The following is a 16,092-nucleotide window of genomic DNA, read 5'->3' as shown; positions in this document are numbered from 1 at the left end:
CTACTTCTCCTTCTGGGGATCCGGAGAATTCAGAGGAGAGGATTTCCGCTCTTCCTTTTGTGGACCCGGAGGTTCCAGAGAAGGGGGATTTTCCGTACCTGTCTTCTGTTCCCTCCTGTTATGTGGATCTTAACAAGGTTTTCAACAAAGCTAGGGCTACTGCCCAACCTCCTCACAGACCATATGACTGTCCCATTGACTTGTCCGGTCTCACTGGAGGTCAAGCATTTTATCGAGGGGAGGCTGCTTTTTGTCAAAGCTCGGTTTGATCATTTTACGGCTGTTTTTATTAACCTGTATGCCCCAACAACCGGTGCAGAGAGAAAGATATTTTTAGAAAAGGTAAGTGGGGTTTTACATTTTTTATTCTTGGGTGGGGATTTTAACTTTACTGAAAATTCATCTTTAGATCGCAACCATGCACTTCCATCCAGCTTCCCAGCATGCTCTGGGGTGGCTGGTCTCCAGCCCCGGCCTGGTGGATGTATGGAGAAGGATGCATGCAGACTGCCGACAGTACACATTGTTCCACCTCAGAGAGAGTAGGATCTCCTCAGCCAGACTTGATCGTATTTATTGTTTTAAACAACATTTTAATATTTTTAAAGTGTGTAATATTGTTCCTTCTGTTTTTACTGATCACTCTTTGGTTTTATGTCATGTTTTTATTAGAAACGTGAAACCTAAAAGTGCCTACTGGCATTTTAACTCTGTGTTAACTTTTGACAAAAAATTTAGAGAGGTCCTTATTTATTTCTGGGGTGTTTTTAGACAGAGGAAGGGTGATTTTAGCAGTCTGAGGCAGTGGTGGGACCATGGGAAGACAGAAATCAAGCTCTTATGTCAACAGCACACCCTAAACGTCACACGAGACATCACCAGACCTATGCAGGACCTGGAGACTGATATAGTGGAACTAGAGCGATTAAGTGAGTCCACAGCAGATCGAGGACATATTGAAGCCCTCAACATCAAAAAGCTAGCTTTAGCCGACCTGCTGGACGTTAAAGTACAAGGCACACTGGTCTGGTCCCGATTTCAGACCATCTCGGAGATGCTCCCTCTAGCTTCTTCTTCGGCCTGGAGAAAAATAATGGACAGAGGCGGGTAATCCACACGCTGCTTTCAGACACAGGGCAGGAGATCACGGAGCCGAGGCAAATCCGAAGGCAAGCCGTAGAGTTTTACTCCTCCCTCTACTGAAGTGAGTATGAGGAGCAAGAGGCTCTACAAGAGGAGTTTACGAGCGGGCTACCTCAGGACTCTGCAGAGACCAACTCCTGTCTTGAGGCGCCCATACAATTGCAGGAGGTCCACGCTTCCCTGCAGAGTATGCAGGGGAGACGTGCCCCAGGCATTGATGACCTCACAGTTGAGTTTTTTAAAGCCTTCTGGGACATATTTGCACATGATGTTTTAGATGTTTTTAATGAAAGTCTGGCCTCTGGCTCCATGCCCATGTCCTGTCCCAGGGCGGTTGTTACGCTGCTACCAAAAAAAGGCAACCTGCAGGATATAAAAAACTGGCGCCCTGTGTCTTTGCTGTGTGTGGATTACAAGCTTCTGTCCAAGGTCTTGGCCTCTAGGCTGGGGAAGGCTATGGAGCAGGTCATCCATTGGGACCAGACCTACTGTGTGCTGGCAGGTCCATGGTGGACAATGTCCACCTCATTCGTGATGTTTTGGAGGTCTCCAGCTCGTTGGGTTTTAACACTGGTCTGATTTCTCTAGACCAGGGAAAAGGCGTTTGATCACGTTAAACACAGCTTCCTCTGGAAAGTAATGGGGAAGTTTGGGTTCAGCGCTGGTTTCATAGCCAAGATCAAGGTGTTGTACAGTGAGGTTGAGAGTGTGCTGAAGTTTAACGGTGGTCTGTGTGCTCCTTTTAGAGTGTGTAGCGGCGTCCGGCAGGGCTGTGCTCTGTCCGGGATGCTCTACGCACTCTCCCTGGAACCCCTCCTCAACAAACTACGTGCTAACATCTAAGGTCTGATTTTACCTGGTTTTAGTGAGAACATTGTTTTATCTGCTTACGCTGATGTCATTGTTTTTATTAAGAGCCAGCGTGAGTTAGACATTTTAGAAAACATTATTTCTAGTTTTAATATTTTATCTGCAGCAAGGTTGAACTGGGAAAAAAGTGGAGCCCTCGCTGTTGATGAATGGCATGACGGTCTCCCGGTTCTCCCCCAAAACCTGGCCTGGAAAAAAGATGGCCTAAAGTACCTTGGTCTATTCCTCGGTAATGAGGTCATGGTACGGAGAAACTTGGAGACCGTCATGGAAAAAATTTAAAATAAAATGAATAAATGGAAGTGGCAATGTCTTATAGAGGTAGAGTTTTAGTTTTAAATAATCTTGTTGCATCCCTTTTGTGGCACCGGTTATCTTGTGTGCACCCCCCGTCAGGCCTACTGGCTCAGATCCAGAGAAAAATGGTAGATTTCTTTTGGGGGGGTCTGCACTGGGTGCCACAGGGGGTGCTGTTTTTATCAAGACAGGGCCTTGTCCACCTGGCCAGCAGAACGTCCACCTTCAGACTTCAGTTTATACAAAAGTTTCTGACGGGGCCACCTGACTTGGTGTGGAGGAACGTGACCAGCTGTATCTTCAGACATGTGAGTAAACTGGGGCTGGATGCTGCTCTGTTTTTAACTGATCCTACATTTTTAAAGTTAAGTGAGTTTCCTCCCTTTTTATCAGGGCGTTTTTAAGTCTTGGGTCCTTTTCAACTGTAAATTGTGTGATAGGTCTAACTCTCTGCACTGGTTGTTGAAGGAGCTGTTGATCAACGGGAGCAGACTGGATATCTGCAGCGGGGCAGCCGGGGCCCTGAACCGATCCGGGACTCTAAGCCTGCAGCAGCTGATAGAGGCAACAGTGCCTGGACTCTGGGCTCTCTCCTGGGCATGACATCCATCCGGGTCGCACAAAGACTCCTGAACCTATGGACAAAAAAGCTGAGTGGGAGAGAGAGGAGACTCCTCATGGAGTACAGCCAGTGAGAGGCCAGGCCAGACCCATTCCCAGAGGTTTACCTGAGCCCAGAGTTTGGAGAGAAGACCGGCCCCCTGCTAGCTGTCAGTAACCCAGGCAAACTTACCCTGCACGGAGCAGACAAAGTGACACTGTACCAAAACTGTGTGAAAGATATAAATAAAAAAGGACTCAGTGGCAGACCCCCCACTGTCTGGAATGACAAGCTGGGGGGGGGGGGACCAGCCCTGTCCCCAGTGGAGGGTTTTATACAAGCCTCCCCTCAAAAAACGGACCACTGACCTGAGGATTTTACATGGTGCTGTCGCCTCCAATGCTTTTATCTCTGTTCTTAACCCCACTGTTCTTAGCGAGTGCTTTTTTTGTAATCTTCAAGAGACTGTATACCATGTTTTTACAGAATGTAAGAGACTCACAGAGTTCTTCTCTCTTTTAACATTGGTTTTTAGTCTTTTAAATGTAGTTTTTACTGAGAGGGTCTTTATCATGGGAGCTGCCTACAAAAAGGCACAAAAAGATAAGTGGCAGCTCCTAAATTACCTTTCAGGTGAAGTCAAAATGGCAATATATATATAAGCAGGAAGATCAGTGTGGAGAACAGGGAGGGGCAGGATGCCAAAGCAGTCTGGCTCTGCAACATCAGGGCCAGACTCTGGTTAGAGTTCAGGTTTTATAAACACATTGGAGACATTGATGCTTTTAAACAGCGTTGGTGTTTTAATGATATTCTTTGTCCTGTTGTTGATGAGGAACACTTAGCACTTATATTATAAATATGTAAATTAAAAAAAAATCTCTCTCTTCTCTCCTCTCTTTTTCCTCTCTCTCTTTTTCCTCTCTTTCGCTCCTTCTCGCTCTTCTCTCTTTCCTCTCTTCTCTCTTTCTTCTCTTCCTCTCTTTCTATCTCTCTCCCCAGTGTCATTTGTGATTTCATCCATATATATATATATATATATACACACACACACACACACACACACACACACACACACACATATATATATATATATATATATATATATACACAGTATAGCCCATAACTTATGTGCAGTTCAGCTTCCAACTTCCATGTTTTTCAGCAGTGTAGTGCAATGCATTTGAGATTTTTCAAACAATTTGTTCCATATTTCTGCATTTTCATCAATGTTTCTCACAGCATTTGTTAAGTGTTCTATACTTATTCATAATTTGAGTTAGAAAATAAATTATTATTTATACATTAGTGGTGTTATTCAACTTTTTAATGAAATTCATGTTAATTAAAATCATTCATACTTTTTCAACTATTCTCACTACTTCAACTTCTTACGGATTTAAGCTATTCATCAAGTTTACACGCATTGTCTGCAGGAAATGCATTTTCTAGTTACACATCTTTCCTCTGCCATGGGAGTCTATGGAAGCCCATAGAACCGTACAGTAAAAAGTTGTGAAATTTGGCACACTGATTCGGGACAGTCCCGTAATTCATTTCACCAAGTTTTAGGCCTGCACCACAATGGGTCAAAGTTGGCGTTGCATCCATGCAATTAACTTTTGAACCGCATACCCGATTTTCCTACATCGAGATATATTTGGAATCCTTGGATAACTCCGAACTCAACACACCCTATAATGTCAATATCTGCCATGTTGGACCTTCCACCATATAGGATTTGATCAAAAATACTAATAAGTTTTCACAGGTCACAAAATTGGCACAGATGATCTTCAGACCATGCCTTACAAAAGTTATTCCATTGTGTATTGATATTCAAAAGTGTTTGCCTGTCACAGCCAATCAAAATCAACACCAAAGCCACTAAACAGGAAGTGAACTCATATCTCGAGGAGGCTTTCACTTATCAAAACTAATCTCAATACTTGGACTCATGACCCAATTAAGACCACTAGGGAGAGCACTATAATTACAGGAAGTAGGCTCATATCTCAGCAATGCTTTCACATATCAAAACCAAACTTGTTACATGGACTTGTGACCCTATCCTGAGGAAGCCCAATACATTTGGAGTCTTTTGACCACTAGGGGGGGGGGGGGGCGCTATAATCACAGAAAGTAGGCTCATATCTCAATGCTCAATGCTTTTACGTATAGAAACCAAACTTAGTATATGGACTTGGGACCCCATTCTGAGGACACACAATAAATTTGGTGACCTTCGACCACTAGGGGGGGGCGCTAGAGTTACAGGAAGTAGGCTCATATCTCAGCAACGCTTACACGTATCAAATTCAAACTTGGTACAGGGACTTGGCACTTGATTGTGACAACGCACAAGGACATTGGTGTAATTTTTCCTCTAGGGGCACTGTAACAAAGTAAATGAGCTGATATCTCAGCCATTCTTTATCCAATTGCCATCAAAGTTGCTGTGAGTGCTTGCTCATGCCATGGCAATGCCATTCCTGCTAGTGTACTGCTTGGCCCCCTCATTGCTGCTTGCAGCTATATTTTTAAATATATTTCTATTTATTATATGTTTACTACTTTGCATAGCTTTGTATGCATAGGATTCAAATGAAAATTGTCAAACTATAAATTGCACAATCATGCTATGGAAAGGCTACTTACACATTCAGGCAGTCCTTGATTATCTGTAACACTTTCTCTCGCTGTTTAACTACAGCAGCCGTGTCTCAATTCTTACAAATACAGTAATGTGTTTCACTTAATCAAACTTCCATAATAAGCTGCTGCTCTGTCTGTGTATGTATGTGCAGCACATATTCTCCATTTCAGCAAAAGTAACTCTCTGATCAACCTCACAATCTGTTAACCAGCTTAACGCCTTGCTTTACCTATTATCGTGAATTTATAAATTCTGCTTTTGGGAAATAGCCCCATGGTTGAATAGCTTGTATGATTAATTAACTATACAACAAATCAATACAACAAAAATGTACTCGCCTATCCACAATGTTAAAAGTACAGAATCACCTCCCATCATCCATTTGCTTGTTTCATTTTTTCATTCATATATATTGTACATATATCATTGACATTATTCTACTGTTTATCACTTCTTTCCTGTTGCTGTTTGGCATTGCATAACATATGACCTATGACCAATAAAATATAGAGTCGTTACTTTAGTCAATAATATAAATATATCCTCATAACAACTTGTTATGTAATATCCTTCTGGAAAATACTTATTTCATCCATTGCACATTTGTCCACATTTGGTCTTCAATAAAGTATTCCTTGTGCAACAAATTAAAACACTCTGCTATTACTGCTATTGATAAACTTTGCATGTCACATAAAACCTCTGTGTGTTTGTTTTCCCTTTATGTAAATGTTGTCCTTTTATTTGTATGTGTGGCCTGTCCTATCTCCAGCTCTCTAGGACAAAAGGAACTATAGGTAAACTCAACAAGCAACACATGGAAGCATCTCACACTTCATGTCCTCATGGATCCACAAGGCCGATTATTTTATTATGGTAACTGTATGCAGTATACTATGACTTTCACTTAGGTTTCTCAAACGGTGATAAAGATTATCAATAACATTCACGTTTTGCATGGATTTCTGTTGTTCCCTATGAAAATGTTACCTCCACTTATTTACAGTATCCATAATACATTTCTCCAAATTTGGTAGACACAGTGATTTATTATATACATTATGCTGGGGGAGTTGGCTGGACACGCAATGGAGTAGACACACTATGAGATAGATCCGCAACTATAGAAATAAACCACAGCTTTTCCTCACTTCCGACCTCCTTTTTGTCAACATGCCTCCAAAACTTGCAAACAATTACTTGCTGAAAGGACCAACATGAAACCCAAATTTTAAAGAAAAGATTGGCGAGCTAAAGCTAGCTAAAACCCACACTGCAGCACTAGCTACGCCTGACAAACGTCAGGCGTACGTCGGACCTGCTTCTCGCAATCACTAATTTGAATAAAAATCTTGTCAACTCAAATCCAAAAGCTGCAATCCGATGTCACGGAAACCAGAACATGTGCCTTCTGGTTTTTCCACCTACTGGTTTCCGAGCCTGTCCAGATACCGTGTAAACCTATCAACCTACCCACGTCAACAGATTCGCTACATATTCATAAATATTTTACTGTCCTTTGCATGTCGCAACTCAAATAAAAACAATACTGAACTGAACTGAATATCTGAGCCCTACATTACTATAACATTGTAAAGCGGGAAAAATGTGTTTTAAAAAGTAATTAGGATGATCCTTGTCACGCTGGATTCGAACCTTCCTCAGCAAAAATTAAAATATACAAGTCTGCTTCGCTGTCCACTATACTATCACATTAATCACATCAATTTCCTAATTACTTTATTTGTTCTTTTTTCTCAGTAGGCCATGAATCACTGTTTATCTGAGTACTCCGAAACAACAGGTTACCTTGATTTAGGCTTAAAAACATAACTATATCGTGCACTATAACCTCCTGTTACACCTCTGCGTTACCCGTGTGCAAGGATTCATCATAAAATATACCAGGCAGCACACAGATTCTGAAACAATGGGTCTAAAACAACTGGTTACCCTTGGCTGGTAACGCGTGATCTCGAGGCTGTCAAACAGCAACAATAACAAGTTCCTTGGATTTATGAAAACAAGCGATATTTCTATTGACATGGCTCAAATGCCTACATCTACGTTTCTAATAGCCTACAACGTCATGTTTACGACGGAAGATACGCATTTGAAACCCCTACAATACAAAGTTCTGTTTAAAAAATTTTAATAATAGTTTGTGCCCAACCTTTTGAATTGTTTGTGTTGTAGCATAGGCTATATTATGTCGCCTATGCATAAGGACAGGCAGAGCACCACCTATAACCCTAAAACCCCCCACTCCTTCGATGACTGACACCTAGCCAACGACCTGAATGAGTTCTACTGTCGATTTGAAAGACAAAAGGACAGTCCTGACACCATCCCCCACGACACCTCCCTACAGCTACAGCCACTGTGCTTCACCTGCACCTCCCCCACCTCAGCAGGGTCCTGGGCCTCCCCACCAATGCCCTCCATAAAGGTCCCCCCCTTCACACACACACCCACCTCAGTGACGACTCTCTCCATCCATGAGAGGGATGTCAACAGACTCTTTAGGAGACAGAACCCCAGGAAAGCTGCTGGACCGGATGCTGTCTCCCCATCCAGCTTGAAGCACTGCACTGATCAGCTGTGCCAGCCTGCTTCAAGACCTCAACCATAATCCCTGTCCCCAAGAAGCCAAGGACCACAGGACTTAATGACTTCAGACCCATCGCTCTGACCTCTGTGGTTATGAAGTCTTTTGAGCACCTTGTGCTTTCACACCTCAAAGACATCACCGACCCCCTCCTGGACCCCCTGCAGTTTGCCTACAGAGCCAATAGGTCTGTAGACGATGGCCCTCCACTACATCCTCCGGCACCTGGACTCCGCAGGAACCTACGCCAGGATCCTGTTTGTGGACTTCAGCTCTGCCTTTAACACCATCATCCCGGCTCTGCTCCAGGAGAAACTCTCCCAGCTAGGCGTGCCTGACTCCACCTGCAGGTGGATCACGGACTTCCTGTCTGACAGGAAGCAGCATGTGAAGCTGGGGAAACACGTCTCAGACCATCAGCACCGGATCCCCTCAGGGCTGTGTTCTTTCCCCCCTGCTCTTCTCCCTGTACACCAACAGCTGCACCTCCAGTCACCAGTCTGTCAAGCTTCTGAAGTTTGCGGACGACACCTCCCTCATCGGACTCATCTCTGATGGTGACAAGTCCGCCTACAGGTGGGAGGCTGACCACGTGGTGACCTGGTGCAAGCAAAACAATCTAGAGCTCAACGCTCTAAAGACAGTGGAGATGGTTGGGACTTCAGGAAGAACCCAGGCCCACCTGCCCCCATCACCCTCTGTGGCTCCACAATTGACACTGTGGAGTCTTTCCGCTGCCTGGGAACTACCATCTCCCAGGACCTCAAGTGGGAGCTGAACATTAGCACCCTCGTGAAGAAAGCACAACAGAGGATGTACTTCCTGCGGCAGCTGAAGAAATTCAACCTGCCAAAGACAATGATGGTGCACTTCTACACAGCCATCATTGAGTCCATCCTCAAATCCTCCATCACCATCTGGTACGCTGCTAGCACTGCCAAGGACAAGGGCAGACTGCAGCGTGTCATTCGGTCTGCAGAGAAGGTGATTGGCTGCAATCTAACGCCGCTCCAGGACCTATACGCCACCAGGACTCTGAAGCGTGCTGGAAAGATTGTGTGACACAAACTCTTTGAGACACTCCCCTCTGGCAGAAGGCCGAGGTCCATCAGGACCAAAACCTCACGTCACATGAACAGCTTTTTCCCCTCCGCCACTAGCCTTATTAACAAGGCCCGTAAACCACTCTGACACTCCACCTTCATGCCGCTGTTTCTCCAACTTCGGTCAGTTACAAGGCAGGATTAGCTGGGAGACTTCTAAATGAGGGCGCACATGTAAGTAGTTCTTTTGTAGATTATGGTGAACTGTGTGTGTTGTAGCAGTGCTTTGCTATTGAGAACGAGGTAGCATGCTAGCGTTAGCATTAGCATGCTAACGCTACAAGCTAACGGTTGCGGTTAGCCAGCTCGTTTCGGCTTGTGACGTCACAAGCTGTGCCAATTTTGAACAGCTCACCCGGAGACTGAAGGCAGGACACATTCAGAAACCGTATCTCACTCAAAACAGCATGGATGGATTTTTTTTCAAAGTTTGTATGCGTGTGGAAGCACCAGAGACACAAAAGAACACCCCAAATCCCAGAAAAAGTGTTTTTTTCATAATATGGGCACTTTAATATTCAATGAAAAGAATGTGTGACGTGCACCAACAACACCAAAACAAATTCCTTGTATGTGTTAAAAAACGTACTTTCTTTAACCCTTTCTGATTCTGATTCAAGCCTAAATCAAGGTAACCAGATGTTTCGGATTATTCAAATAAACAGTGATTCATGGCTTACTGAGAGAAAACAAAGTCATGTTCTGAAGCTTTTTGTGATTGATGTGATAGTGTAGTGAACAGCGCATTGGGCTGGCATGTTGTTCTTTTTGCTGAGGAAGGTTTGAATCCAGCACGACACGGATCATCCTAATTACTTTTAAAACACATTTTCCCGCTGTACAATGTTATAGTAGTGTCGTAAACATAACGTTGTAGGCTATTGGAAACGTAGATGTAGGCATTTGAGCCATGTCAATAGAAATATCGCTTGTTTTCATAAATCCAAGGAACTTGTTATTGTTGCTGTTTGACAGCCTCAAGATCACACGTTACCAGCCCAGGGTAACCAGTTGTTTTAGACCCGTTGTTTCAGAATCCGTGTGCTGCCTGGTATATTTTATGATGAATCCTTGCACACGGGTAGCGCAGAGGTGTAACAGGAGGTTATAGTGCACAATATAGTTATTTTGTTAAGCCTAAATCAAGTTAACCTGTTGTTTCGGAGTACTCAGATAAACATGTGATTCATGCCTACTGAGAAAAAAGAAAAAACAAAGTCATGTCCTGGAAATTGATGTGATTAACGTGATAGTATAGTGGACAGCAAAGTGGACTTATATATTTTTATTTTTGCTGAGGAAGGTTCGAATCCAGTGCAACAAGGATCATCCTAATTACTTTTAAAACACATCTTTCCCGCTTTACAATGTTATAGTAATGTAGGGCTCAGATATTCAGTTCGGTTCAGTATCGTTTTTATTGGAGTTGCGACATGCAAAGGCCAGTCAAATGTTTATGAATATGTAGCGAATCTGTTGACGTGGGTAGGTTGATAGGTTTACACGGTATCTGGACAGGCTCAGAAACCAGTAGGTGAAAAAACCAGAAGGCACATAACACCGGCGTCAACGTTCACGATAGCTGGATTGATGAGCTGGAGTCATTATGCAACTCCCTCCAGGCAGACAAGTATATAAAAACAAAGCTGGAAGACCTGGAATCCAGATCCAGACGCCAGAACATCCGAATCGTCGGGATCCCCGAGGGTGCCGAGGGAGGTCAGCCTACTGACTTTATCAAGGAGCTGATACCGACCGTGCTGGGCAAGGAGAACTTTGGGGCAAACGTCAAAGTTGACCGTGCTCACCGGCCAAACCAAGACCGTTCATCGCCAGGCTGCACTATCCACAATCCCGAGACCTCATTTTACGGCTGGCCAGTGAGAACCACCCTATTCACTTTAACAATAAAAGGATTTACTTCTTCCCGGACCTGACCCAAGAGACTATGCGCCAACGTAAACAATTTGCCAGTTTGTTTCAGTCACTTTCATGGTAACTACTCTCGGCCAAACTTTCGAGTATTCTAGTGAACCTTTTGAGATCTAGTGAACCTTTTGTGATCAAAGTTTTCCTTCTGTTAATTCTTTGTTGTCTCTCTGTGCACAGTTGTTTGATGTCAAAGTCAACTACGCTACCTGCCACTCCACCAGCCCTGTGTTCCATGCCTGCCTCGTCTACCTCCACTCCTCAACCCATTTGGATCACCACCTACCTTTGTTACAAAATTTCTGTTCAGTTCAGCTTTTCAACCTCTCAAAGATCACTGTACCGTGTACGGCACACTTCTGCTCGAAAGTGACGCTGCATAAACTTCATTGTAACTTTGAAGCATTAAATCTTCAAAATATACGGTCATGCAGCACATCGATTGGAAGCTTAGACTCTCAGGATTCCATTAAGCCCACACACAAAGCATAAGATGATTTATAGCAGTCATAAAACTGTAATCTAGTTGTTAGTTCACTGAAAAGGACTGCGCCAATTCAAGTGTGCTTACATACCTTCACATTCTTTCCCTATATCCACTTTGGTGAAATTGTCCAATCCAAAAACAAATTGTTTTCATAAATCCCCAAGAGTCCAAGGAAATGGAATATCCAAGCCATTATATCCAAAAGGAGCTGTTTGCCTCAAAATCTTGACTGGCCGAATCACAACGGAAAATCGCTAAACTGTTTTTCATTTCCACACTTGTATTGCTTTCTCCTGAGGGTCCTACCAACTCGATGTGGGCGTCACTGTATTCTCTGAGATCTAAGGTTTCCATAGATACCTGGTCTAAGCCAATCGGTTCAGGTTTGCCAGTTAGATTTAAATGCTACAAGACCCGATTGAAAGGCATTGAAATTTTAACTCTGTGATGGCTGGCTCTGTGTTTCAGCACAAACAGTGACTGTTTTCATGCAGATCACTCCCTGAGAAATTTATAATGACTTATCTCTATATTTTTATGTAAATAGTTATCTCAAGTATGTGTATGATTGATGTGGGTGTGTTTGTGTATTTGATAAGTGTTGCAGTTTTTTGGCTTTTTTCTTTGCACTTTTCAAATGGAAATCAGAAAGACGCACAGACATATCTGTAGAAAAAAAATTCATATAAAATCAATTTTTGAGTCTTTTGGCTTCTGGCTTCATTTTTTCTGTAGTAAGCTGAGACATGTAGCTATGACCTTGTGTTGTCTGTATTTCACTAGATGTGTTTACAGCAGTGTATTAATTAATGCTTTTACAGATGTATGACTTGGACGGAAATAAAAAACCTCCATTCTAGCCTCTGTAACTCTGTGTCAGTAAGGCCTAGAATCGCCATGACACTTGTAACTAACTTGTTTCCTTTCCAATGATATCAGGCACATCCCTGAGTGTCAAAGTATATGGAAGCTGTACAACTTTTAATTTGGGTATGACGTTTAGACCAAAAAGCTTGAAAATTCAAGCGTTTCTTGTTACTACCTCAACCTCTAGTTGGTGTCCGCTCTTGGGTCCAGACCTCACAAACAACAATCTCAGCTAGTCAGGCACATTGGGAGGGATATAAGCTGGAATGTGAGAGGCTTGGGCAGTATTAGTTTTTTCACACTTAAAGTCCCTGTCAGTGGACATACTGTTCTTGCAAGAAACACACGTGAAACCAAAATTTAGGGATAAACTAAAGGTCAACTGGGTAGATCAGATATATCAGGCTCATTTTAATGCCAAAGCAAGGGGAGTAGCAATATTGTTCAGGAAAAATATTCCTTTTATCCACACATCCACATTTTCTGACCCCGAAGAAAGTTCTTATAGTAACTGGCTCTTTGAACTCTGTACCAATTGCATTTGTTAATATTTACGGCCCAAACTTTGATAGATAAAACAGATTAAATATAGACTATTACATATTAGATCTCTTTTAAATCTTTTAAATCTTCTTTTTAGATCTCTCTTCTAAAGCAATATTGGTAAACGATTTGATATCAGATAATCAAATTGATATATTCTGTCTTACCAAAACCTGGCTGGGCCATGAATAATATGTTAGTCTAAATGAAGCCTAGAGGCTCACCCGAGGAGGGGGAGTGGCAGCCATATTTGATTCAAGCTTGTTAATTATTCCAAAACCTAAACTAAATTATAACTCGTTTGAAAGCCTTGTTCTTAATCTTCAACATCCAACATGGAAAACATACAGCCAATTCTATTCGTTGTTATTTACTGAGCTCCAGGTCCATATTCTAAAGTTTTATCTGAATTATCAGAGTTTTTATCATGTGTTGTCCTTGAATCAGACAAAGTACTTATTGTAGGTGATTTTAATATCCATGTGGACGTTGACAGCAATAGAAATACGGCTTTCAACTTATTATTAGATTCAATTGGTTTTAGTCAGAGTGTGCATAAGGCCACGCACTGTTTTAACCACACCCTCGACCTTGTGCTGGCATATGGCATTGATATTGAGGATTTAATAATATTTCCGCAGAATCCTGTATTATCAGACCATTTCTTAATAACTTTCGAATTCGTACTACCCGACTATACGAAATTAGATAAAAGCTTCTACACTAGATGCCTATCTGACAGTGTTATAGCTAAATTTAAGGAAGATATTCCAACAGCATTTAACTCAATGTCATGCCGTAATATAACAGAGGACCTTTGTGTTAACTTTAGTCCCCCCCCAAATTGATGAATTTGTAGACGGTGTTACGGCCTGCCTACAGATGACTTTAGACTCTGTTGTTCCCCTCAAAAAGAAGATGATGAAGCAAAGGAAATTAGCACCTTGGTATAACTCCCAAACTCGCAAATTAAAACAAATCTCGCAAAAACTTGAACTTGGCGTTCCACCAAACTGGAAGAATCTCGTTTAGATTGGCAAGACAGTCTGAAAACCTATGGGAAGGCCCTCAGAAATGCCAGATCAGACTATTACTCAACACTAATAGAAGAAAATAAGAACAACCCAAGGTGTCTTTTCAGCACTGTAGCCAGGCTGACAGTCACAGCTCTATTGAGCCATCTATCACTATAGCTCTGAGTAGCAACGACTTCATGAGCTTCTTTAATAATAAAATTAAAACGATTAGAGATACAAGTCATCATCTTTTTCCCTCAACTTCTAACGGTTCACCTTTAAACACAGGACGACTGGAAAGAACGACCTGACATATACTTAGACTGCTTTTTTTCCTATAGACCTTCAACAATTAATGGTAAAAGTCTCTTCAGCTAAGCCATCTACCCGTCTCTAAGACCCCATCCCAACGAGGCTACTTAAAGAAGCGTTACCTGTCGTTAACACTTCATTACTAGATATGATCATATGTATCATATGTCTTTATTAACAGGTTATGTACTGCAGTCATTTAAAGTAGCTGTGATAAAACCTCTTCTGAAAAAACCCACCCTCGATCCTGAAGTCTTAGCCAACTATAGACCTATGTCTAACCTTCCCTTTCTCTCCAAGATCCTTGAGAAGGTAGTCACTAATCCGTTATGTGATTTTCTACATAGCAATAGTTTGTTTGAGGACTTTCAGTCAGGATTTAGAAAGCATCATAGCACAGAGACGGCACTGGTGAAATTTACTAATGACCTAACGGCTGCCGACAAAGGTCTTGTCTCCATACTTGTCTTATTAGATCTTAGTGCTGCATTCGACACTATTGACCATACCATCCTGTTCCAGAGATCCAGAGATTGGAACATTTAGTTGGCATTAAAGGAACCGCACTAAGCTGGTTTAAGTCCTATTTCTCTGATTGATCTCAATTTGTTAATGTTAACGATAAATCCTCCAAGTACGCTGAAGTTAGCCATGGCGTTCCACAAGGCTCAGTTTTGGACCAATTCTATTCTCCCTTATATATGCTTCCTCTAGGCAATATTATTAGGAAACACTCAATTAACTTTCACTGCGAATGACACCCAGTTATACTTGTCAATCAAGTTAGCTAAACTTCAAGCATGCATTAAAGATATAAAATCCTGGATGACCTACAATTTTCTGATGTTAAACTCGAACAAAACTGAAGTTATTGTGCTGGGCCCCAAACACCGCCGAACTTCATTATCTAAAGATATAGCTACCGTGGATGGTATTGACCTGGCCTCCAGCACTACTGTCAGAAATCTAGGAGTTACTTTTGATCGGGATATATCCTTTAACGGCCATCTAAAACAAACCTCATGAACAGATTTTTTTCATCTTTGTAACATTGCCAAAATTAGGAAGATCCTGTCTCAAAACGAAAAACTAGTCCATACATTCGTTACTTCCAGGCTGGACTACTGTAATTCCTTACTATCAGGTTGCTCAAATAAGTCCCTTAAGACTCTACAGCTAATCCAGAATGCTGCAGCACGTGTTCTGACAAGAACTAAGAAAAGAGATCATATTTCTCCTGTATTAGCTTCTCTGCATTGGCTTCCTGTAAAATCCAGGATTGAATTTAAAATCCTTCTCCTGACCTACAAAGCTCTAAATGGTCTAGCACCATCATATCTTGAACAGCTCTTAGTACCTTATTGTCCCACTAGAGCTCTACGCTGTTAGGCTCTAGTATTTTGACTCAGACTTCAGAGACAAAACAACGGAGACAGAGAAACAGTTAAAGAGTTTATTATACAATCGGAATAAGGCAGTGAGGAAATAGTTCAGGATTAAGTAGCTTCCGATGGGGACGGGAGCCAGAGGTAGCAGACAGGTGAGTGGCCAGGCAGACTGAGACTGGACAGAGGACGGCGGTGAGAGACCCGTCCCGACTCACCCTGGCAATCTGGTGTGGAGGCGATGAGAGCCGATTGGCGAGGTGAGCAGGCAGCAA

General features: G+C 42.4%; 1 pseudogene; it reads left to right on the top strand.

Annotated features, from left to right (window-relative positions):
- Positions 1 to 418: 418 nt before the first annotated feature.
- On the top strand, positions 419 to 15,821 carry LOC144537485 (uncharacterized; annotated as a pseudogene).
- Positions 15,822 to 16,092: the final 271 nt, after the last annotated feature.

Source organism: Sander vitreus, chromosome 22 (assembly GCF_031162955.1).
Source record: "Sander vitreus isolate 19-12246 chromosome 22, sanVit1, whole genome shotgun sequence".
NCBI classification, from domain to species: domain Eukaryota; kingdom Metazoa; phylum Chordata; class Actinopteri; order Perciformes; family Percidae; genus Sander; species Sander vitreus.
The sequence above is the reverse complement of the archived record's forward strand: the minus strand, read 5'-3'. Positions and strand labels throughout refer to the sequence as shown.